Source organism: Numida meleagris, chromosome 5, assembly GCF_002078875.1.
Source record: "Numida meleagris isolate 19003 breed g44 Domestic line chromosome 5, NumMel1.0, whole genome shotgun sequence".
Classification (NCBI taxonomy): Eukaryota; Metazoa; Chordata; class Aves; order Galliformes; family Numididae; genus Numida; species Numida meleagris.
The window spans coordinates 20,077,842-20,087,548 of record NC_034413.1 but is presented as its reverse complement, the minus strand read 5'-3'; the positions used below and the strand labels follow the sequence as shown (position 1 = coordinate 20,087,548).

At 42.0% G+C, this 9,707-nt stretch overlaps 1 protein-coding gene across 2 annotated transcripts in view; it reads left to right on the top strand.

The window, feature by feature from the left end:
• The window catches only part of NDST2 (N-deacetylase and N-sulfotransferase 2), a 105,307-nt gene continuing 104,929 nt past the window's right edge, over positions 9,330-9,707 (top strand). For both annotated transcript variants that reach the window (XM_021397751.1, XM_021397752.1), the window contains exon 1: positions 9,330-9,415. The gene's annotated coding sequence lies outside the window, so the exon portion shown is untranslated. The remainder of the gene's footprint in view (positions 9,416-9,707) is intronic.

Genomic DNA, 9,707 nt, shown 5'->3' with positions numbered 1-9,707 from the left:
AAAGTGTCTCTAAAGCTGAATAGCAAGGTGTTTATTTCAGGGCCACCTGAAATTGCAAGAGATGAATTATTGGCTCTGCAAGGCTTCTTAATTGAGGAGAGGGTCACACACTTGGTGTCAAGGTTTTCAGATGACAGTGGGAGCCAGAGGGCATGCTGACAGAGGTTTTGATGTTGGCTTTGTCAGTAATTCTGGCCAGGTCAGGACAAAAGGTGCACTCAGGGCTGTGATGGGCATAAGTAAGTGCCCTACTCAGTCCACGCTGACAATTTGGGGTGGATGAAGAGGAAAATTTACCATATTAGAATCAGTAAGTGGGTTTTCAGTGTGTTTCCTCCTTTCTGTCAGTTAACTAAGGAACGTCTTTTAGTATTTTTTTGGCTGTTTTTTATATATGCCGCTTTATTCGTTCTGTAAAAAAGCATCACGAAGGTCTTGGCTTGTGCAAGCTTCACATCCTGCAGTTAGGAATTAGATCTGATGGCAGGTTCAGAAGAGCGGTGCTCCACTAAAGGGCTAATTCATACAGCTGTTAGAGCTGTTCCGCCATCAAGGGAGGAGTGTCTCCAGTAAACTGCAGGTGCTGGAAAACAGTTTCGGAAAGCAGGGTGTTCTATTCCGATTATTACACTGGTAAAAATATTAGGTAGAAACCTTCTTCAGTGCAGGCAGACTACATAAATTAAAAGCAGGCTTTTCATGCGGGGTGAAGAATAGCAGAGAATTGTTTGGAGCTATCCTAATGACCTGTAACAGTAGTAGATCCAGCTATCAGCACATTGTTCAGGCAGACAGTGACACATTTCAAACCTGTTCTCAAATCACGTTCTATTTAGACAAAATCCAGTGCCATTTCATTTTGTATGAAAATCTGTCTGCTGTTGTGTTTGTCCAAGCAGAGCAGAGGCTGGGGCCCTCGCCTCCAAGCGTGCATGACAGGAGGGCAGCAGCGCCGTGGGGCGGCCTGGCGAGGGGAGCTGGGTGCAGCTGGGTGCCGTGTCAGCACCGGGAGAGCACCAGTTGTCCTCCGTCAGCGCTGTGCGCCTGGCTTGCTGCTGAGGGAATGGGGAAGAATAGAACAGAATTGGGGCGTTGTAGCTGGTGCCTTTTGGTTTTTGGTTTTTCTCATCAGCAGATTCACTCTGTGTGTATTAATTAGGTAATTAATTCATTGTGTGATTTATGCTGCCTCCTTGGCTTGTTTTATCTCAGAGTCCCAGTAATGTGGCGTGAGGCATTACATTTTTGCAAGCAGGCTGTTGGGAGAAGCCCTTTCATAAAAGCATCTGAATAGAATTCATTAAGAAACCAAAGGCACCTTTGTGTAATAGTTGTTACTTACGAATGATGGTTTATTTTATAGTAGACTGGAGATAAATTAATTTTAGTAAAGAGTTGCTATTTCTTTACGGGAAGATAATATTCTTGTATCTGCTCTCTTTTAGCACGTGGTCCTTGTGTACTTTATTGCCATCTATCTGCTCTCATCCCTCCATTTCCCTTCATATCCTGTGCTTTGTCCTCAGAGCTGAAAATAACATTTATTTAATACTTCTGAAACTAGAGACTCTGTTTCTGGTACTGGAGAATACATTTGTGGTTGGAATTGTTTTCAACCAAGCTGAAATTTTGTCTGCTTTCCTGCAGTTTCTCGCGTGCTGTAGCTGAAAGGATATTGGCTGTGCGTTAGTGAGTGCTATGCAGCTGGAAAGGATACGTGGAAGTGAGAGGCAGAAGTTGATATTTTCCTTCCCTGTGTTTTTTAGGACAGAAACTGAATATAGTGAGTGTTAAACAGATGGTTGTGTTGTCTCATAATAAATATTTGAAGAAAATTCAATTATGTCCTGCCTGTTTGCTGACGACAGTCTCAGCCCCCATAGTAACAGCAGTAATAATAATAGGAGAATTTACTGTGTATTTATTTTCAGTTCTCAAAGTGAGGTACCTAGGAAGGTTGGATAAGGAGATTTTTTTCACTGTAGAAAAGCTGAAGAGATGCGCTTGAGGTCACCTAGCACATCAGTGAGCCTCTTGAAAGACAGCGTGCATCCCCTTGACTTCCAGACAATGAGCTTTCATTTTAAGCCCTACTGACTTGAGCATTTCCTTCAGAACTTCACTGCTCTTTTTTTTCCATTGCATTTATGGAAAAGTAGGTGGAAATTAACCCAGAGGAGATAATGAAAGTAGACATGCATTCCTGTCCAGTGTACGCGAGCAACAGGCTTGCTTGTATGGAAACCTCCACGGAGGGCCCTCCTGAGAGCCGTGTTGTGGAGAAAGTGATGGATGCCAGAGAGATGATGAGGACTCAGCTGAAATGAGAGGTTTTATTTATACAGCTGAGGTTCATCTTGTGTTGTTAATAGAGTACAGGCATTGCTTTCAGAGAGGTGGGATGGATTTTGTATTAGCTGAGGTCAGTGTACTACTCTCTGGCACAAGCCAGCGCATCCTGCTGCCATTTCACCGTTCACATACATTGTCTTATCTTTAGTGGGATGGCTCTTCTGTTTTCTACTGTAAGTCTAGATTGCTAGATTGAACACTGCGAGTGAGAAATATGGGATAAAAGTGAGGACTGCAATCTGTCACTCAAAGGTGAGAAGATTTGGCAGCAGAATGGATCCACTGCAGCAGAAGCGTTCATCTGGCTGTGGTCCATCCTATTCTAAGGCATTTGCAGATGCAGTGAAAAGCAAGCTGTGGAGTTTATGTCCCACTAACCCATTTCCCCCCAAATCTAGTGGTACTTTTCTGCTCTGTTACTGGAAGTAGTTGTTTCATGTGGTGCAAGTGGAATTTGTATCACGTGACAGCATGTGCAGCAGCTTGCTTGCTCTGTTACAGCACACTGTATAATTGGGAGTGTTGGTGGGGAGACCTCGGACTTTCCAGTGCCTCAGTGAAAATTTGTCATCTGTCCCAGCTTAAAGATGTATTAATAGCATCCTGATCTCTTAGATGCATGACTGGTCCTGTTGCCTGGATACTAACATAAAGTGATTAGAAGGCTATCATTAATATAAAAGGAACAAAATGGGTCATCAAGTACGCAGTTAGATGTTTCTTGTTTGCCCACTGCACACATCAGTACTCGTTTGTTTGTGTGTTGCACTGTGCTTTGCTGTAGTGCTGCACTGGGTTTTGTCACTGAACTGCAAGCGCCATGTTGGTGATATCTTCTGCCAGCTTTCTCTGTGGATTCTTCCCTGCTCTTTGAGATAAACCCCTATCCATTTTTCTCCTGTCATTCGTACTCATCCCAAATATGTTACCTGGCGCATGCCTTTGATCAAATGCTGTCTTGTCTTTTTATTTCTATATGCAGTTGTGGGTTTTGTTTCAGTGTGCTGCATTACTCTTCCTGCTAAATGCATAACCGCTGTGTCACATGAAGGAGCGTTAAACGTCTCTACAAAAGTCCCTTGTTTTTTAACGTCTCCCTAGGGCCTTGTAATGGATTTGTTAGGGCTCTGGAGAGATGTCTCTTTCTAACCTACTTTCTGGTTCAGCTGTTCTCTGTTCCATTATTTCCTACAGTGTTTCTGATTTTCTTCATGAAAATATATGCTTACTTGCCTCTTTGCCATGCTTTTTTCAAGCATAGAAGAAAATGTGAGTTTTGGTGATGTTTTTTCAGTTAATTCTGTTCGCTCACATTTAGAGGTGCTGTACTTCATTCCAGATGTGATTGATTTTTCCCCACAACTGTTCTAGTAGCATTCTGTGATACTTCTGTTTTAAGGGTGCGGTATCTAAAGCAGCATTTGTTTTTCCGACCTAACTAACTGCTAGCAGCTGGACCGCAGTAACTGAGTTCTTGGTTTGCTTCGATTGTGAAATAAATTGTTTGTTTAAAGCGTGTTTTTGTAGGGCCTTTGCTATGAGCTGACCGAGAAGGAAGAAAGAAAACAGTGGTACAGGCATCCTGAATTCAGGATGGTAGAGAATGAAGTCATGGATACTTCCTCTCGGAGATTGGTTGTGTGCTGTTTAGCACTGGTGATCCTGTGGGTGAGCATTAAGTGCAGACGTCTTCCAACAGTGTGCTTTGGTGATTAGGGAAAGGAATGCAGAAGGATTGTTTTGTGGTTAGTATGTTGTAACGGGGATTAGAAAATTGGAGGTAGGTCCCTTGCTCTGCTTTTCTTGTGAACTTTGGTAATTAAATTCCTCAGTACCGTGGTTCTGGTTTTGTCAAATTAGGGTAAGATTTCTGTTCGGATTGTTGTGTGCTATCTCTGTTTCTTTAGAGAAGTATGGGGGACAGGGCCGGTCTTCTATTAGGTATACAGAATCCTGGTTTTATACACAGATGGGGATGCGTGCCTGTGTTTGTGTAGATTTCATAACATACAGCAATCCCTATCTTGGCTGAAGCTTCTCAGTGCGTGCTGTAATGTAAACAGCAACGAGAACGTAATTGAAATAAAAATGATAAGATACTTTCCAACAATTTGGACATAAATTACAGCTTCCTGTTTTAACCGTAGGTGATGTGTTAGGTCTTGACATAAACTCTGTATGATGGCTTTCAGGATTCGTGGGTCAGTGCACAAATATGTACAAGAAAAATTTCTGTCGGTCATTTAGTAACTTTATTACTTTGAAATCGTAATTCTTACTGCGATAGAACCCAGTCTCTTTCCTGGCTTACTTTGCATCATTAAATACACTTAGGAGAAGATGAGAATGTTCCATCAGTTAGAGCAGGGATGTGCATAATACGGTGTTCAGCTTGCAGTAGTACCTGATAATCAGTTTTGTTTTGGAGGAAGCGATAAAATCTCCATAGGAGACAGTTGTGAGTGAGAGTTTCAGAAGCACTTGGGAAACGTTAGTGCACGCATCCCTCTGGACAGCAGGGAGATTAAAAAAACCCAAACCAACAAAACTGCATAAATGCCCCTCTCCCTTGTGTTTGTAGAAACTGAAGATGTATCTGTTTTCCTATGTTTTACTAGCCCTTACAAAGTTACTGCTCGAATGATGAATAAAATAGGTATGCATAGCTGCTTCTCTTCTAATTCTGCCGTTCCATTTTAAATAACTTGGCTTTTGATTTCACTCTGTGTTTTGTTGTTGCTTGAAGTAAACAACTTACTTAGGCACAAGGTATTAGCTGCACAAATGTGGAACGGGCAAAGCTGGCCAAGTAGCAGGCTTGTGGAAAAGAAGCAGGTAGTGTAGAGGATCATACCTCGTACATGAGTCAACAATGCAAATAATGTGTATGAAGGAGCCCAGCATCTGAGACGAGTGTTCTTTCTCTCTAGCATTAACTGGTAAGATGTCAGCTGGAATGCTGCAGCCACGTGCACACCGAACTTAGGAAAGACGAGGACCAACTGGAAATAGCTCATGAGAAAGCAATAGCAGTGAAAATGTGACCTACAAGAAAAGAAAGAATCAGGATTGTACAGGCTAGAGAAGATAAAATCATTTAAAAACTTTAAACTGTGCTGCAAAGAGAAAAAGAATGTTTTTTTCCTCCGTGTTCATATAGGGTGAGACCAGATGTAAGGAGCTTAAATTGCGGAATTTAGACTAAACTTTAGGAAAAACTTTCCAACAGCACAAGTGGTTAAACAGACTGGATTGCCTAGGGACCTCCTGAAGTTCTGCCTTGGAAAATTTTAGCAGAGATAGAAGGCAAACGTGTCAGGAACGCTTTAGATATCACTGATCCTACCAGAAAGAATTTCCTTTCACGCCTGTTCTCTATGGTTTTAGGGGTACTGAAATTGCTTCTGTAGGGTTTCCCTTCAGTTTTAAGCATATTCTTTGCCCTGATCATTTTCGTGAGGATTTTCCTCTCTGCTAAATACAGTTTGTCCAGAGTGAACTGAAACAAATTGAAGATGAAAGGATGTTCAATAAGTATATGGTAAAGAACGCTACTGTATATAATGTGAATATTATTAATTTCCTCAATGCCTTGTTTACTTTTTAACAGTACTAATCAAATGACTGACACAATATAAACCGTTAGAGTTGCTACAGGTGATTTAGTGCTCACGGAGCAATGACCTTGCTTTGTGTTTCTTATGTCCTTCTCATGCTCTTTGCTGCTCTGGCTGCCAAGTGTCCGAGGGTTCCCTCTGTGTTAGAATTTCCTAAACCAGCGCACAACCGTCTGCGTGTTTCATCAGCCTTACCGAAAGTTGTGTTCAGCTGAGCCCTCCTGTGCTTCCTCTTGCAGATACTTAGTAACAACCCAGAAGAAAATCCACACTAATCTTTGAGAGCTCCCCAAATACCCTTCTTCCACGCTCAAAACTGATCAGCAATTCCCATTTCGATCCTTCTTGCCAGTTTCCCACTTGGGACAGTACTTTGTTCTTCTTGCCTGCGCAGTGACTTGAGTAGCCCTTTGTGAAGGACTTCACAAAATCTTTTGAGAAAGTTCCAATAAACAATGTGTTCTTGTATTCCTTTTCTCCACAGGTTTTTTTTTCTAATCCTGGAAAGAATTCTGCTCCTTAACAGATCTACCTTGTGTTCAGTTCATCTTGTCCCTGCGGCCATGCAAAAATCTTCTGTGTTCACATGCTCAAAATGATTCTCCTTCCCTCTGTTCTTGAAAAGTCTTTGGTTTTTCTGCAGACTTCCCAGTTTACAGTCTTTCAGCTTTATTTTCCTGTACCGACTTGTTGCGTACAAATGGAAATACAAGGCCAGTATACAGTGGACATTTTTTAGTGGCATAGCTTCACACACAGTCTCACTTTTCTCCTGTCACTGTGTAATCTCGTGCATAGTGAGTGCCATTATAAGTGTGCAGGTGAACAATAAATGGGATCTAAAAATGGAAAGTTCCGTGGGCGCTGCAGCATGTGCCAGCACAGGGCAGTGGTGGCCAAAGCAGCGTGTGGCTGGTTAACGTGTGGGAAAGGGAAGCAAGATAAATGCCTTGTTTTCACACTGCCGTTGGCTTAACTGTGTATCATACATGGCTTAAGATATGTCGGGTTGTCTGGTCTGCTCTTGTCCTTTTACATTAGGTGATTTAGGCTGAGAGCAGGAAATTCTCAGCGGGGAATCACAGAAGTATAAACACATCTGCAGCAGTGCCGAACATCATGTTAGGTCACATGGAGACCTTCTCTCACTGTGTCTTACTGGGAAATGCATGGCTTTGAGAACTTTCTAACAGGCTACATTTTTCCAAACTTCTGAGGCTAAATGGTGGAGGTAAATAAAATGTTGGTGAAGAAAGGCCACTAAACATGCAAGAACTAGAGGTATTAGAAATAGGGAGAGATTATCAAAAGTAGGGATTTCCCATGTGGGGAGGTACTGGAAAGAATGTAGTCAAAAAACAGTTAACCTGAAGTGTGTGTGTGTGTGTGTGTGTCCAGGGAGAGTGGAACTGGAAAAGCACGAGTGTTGTTCCAAGCCTTTGGGGTGGGTGGCTGTGCAGCAGATAAACCAGTTTGCATATGTGTTATGAAAGCAAGCAACAAATTAATGATTTTGGGTTATATGAGTTAAAGAACAGTTCCTTCTGGAACAACTGTGAGAGTTAACTTGCCAAGCGCACAGGGCCAAAAATCTTGTTTCCAGACAGATAGAAACCAACTGAAGAGAGTTGAGGGAAAAATGGCATGTGAGTACAGACCGAGGGACTGATGGGGATGGGCAGATTAGATATGCTTTCCTTGGCTATGTGATAAATCAAGTGCTGTTATGAGAAGTGATAACAGTCAATGAAAACTTGAGAGGCGCATACTTGAAAGATGAAAATTAATTAATATAATAAGGTAAGAAGGGGCATAACTGGAAATAAGGGAATGAGATTATGAAATGCACCCCCAAAGGAAGGGATGGAAGAACAAACATTATATAGAGACACTTGTAGAAAGATTTGGAAAATAATCTAACATCAAAGAGTCCGTGTTCAGATGAAAATAGATTGGATAATTTAGTAAGGCTCTTTCACCCATTTAATTTCTGTTTGCTTTTGAGGTATTAAGGAAAGTTGGCAGCCTTTCTTAACTCCTTATTTTTGCATCCCTAATGCTTCCTGCTAGTTCCAATCTATGTGATTGCATACCAATCCTAGATCTTGCCTTTCTTTAGAAAATATGTTTTAAAAAGGAGCATTAGAGCAAACTATGTAAAAAATATAGGGGGTGGAGAAAGATGAATAAGCTTTGAGAGTGACTTTCAAGAGCATTATGTTGCTGCATACTGCCTAAAAGCTGTGGTTGGAGATAAACGGGAGCAAACTAATACTCAGATAGAGAGGTCTGGTTGCACTCTTTTGTTTCTGTTTGCATCTAGGTAAATGATAGCGAGGCAGCTCCCAGACCATGAGTTATGTTCAGCTGGCCTGCAAGGAACAGGAGGCGAGGACAGGAGCAAAGCCTTTTTAGCATAGAGGAAGGCAGCAGAAAATTTTCCCTTAGCGGACAGAATTGTACCTTAAATTGCAGCCAGAAAGTCAGTGTGACTGCATCTGAGAGAACGGAGGGCGGTCCTAGACCCCTTGTTTGGCTTTTGTCAAACCGGCAGTGAATCTGAAAACCCACTGTTCTGCCAGTTCCTTTTTTTCTGGATAGGCTGTCAGGTGCCCTCTAGGCTCTGGTGTGGTGGAGGGAGATGATGAGGAGTCACCATGCGGAGCAGCTGCCCACGTTGCTGGCTTGTGAGAGGAGTTATCTGGCTGTGCTTGGCTGGCAGGCAGCCCTGCAGTTAGCTGGAGGAGATTACGTAAAGAATTTGGGAAGTGTACCGGTTTTGGGGTTTCCTTTGTAAAGAGTAGAAATGGAACCTTAGTTTTCAAACAGCACAAAGACAAAGCTAATGTACAATGCATCATTTCATTTCTACACATGGTCTTTACATGCATCTGTATGAGGATTTAAGCTGCTGTCTGAATTCCAGTATATAGAGGACTTCATCTGAGGCTGTGTTTTATCTCTTTCATTATGAGGAAGGGTCCTCATGTGAAATTTAAAGCTGAATTATCAGTGACTTGATGGCACTGTCATGGAATTTGTAACCCTGACTAGTGAGCTGTCACCTCTTAAACAACCCAGGAAGTTCTTACCATATTCTTTCCCTTCCTGCCTTTCATTTCATCTAATTTGGGATCACTTTCAGTGTCTAAGAAATTCTGTCTTTTCTTCTAGCTGCTGGGACTTAAGGAGGCACAATAGCGTGTGCACTGTCTTGTTGAATAGTTCATGTTTTGAACAAGGTGATTATTTGCTCAAGCTGTACACGATGATCTTAATACTCACATAAAGTAATCTTTGATCTTTCTTTCCTGTGTACCTCTAATCCAGACCCATTTTACTCTTTCTCTTTTTTTTTTTCCCCAGCTGGAGGGTGCGACTGTGAGCCAGGCATTGTTGGCTTTTGCTCTGTGTGTTGGCTTCTGAACAAAGGTGCTGCTGAAAGGGTGAGTATTTAACTTCTATCACCTTTGATGGAGATGTATGTTCTTAGGAACTGATAAATTTAAACTCACCAAACCTGTCACCTTAAAGTGTATCTAGGTTTGTAACGGGAAGAATCTAATCTACCAGCTCATAAAGTTTTGAGCATCAGCCATCAAAGCGCTATTAAATTCTGGTTTAGTGTGAATTTTGTGGCATTCTGCAGCACCACAGACCAGTGGAGCTGAAAGGTGAGCATGTTTCACCTACTGCACAAATCTGAGTTTAGAGCGATAGAAATCTCCAAAACCCGGA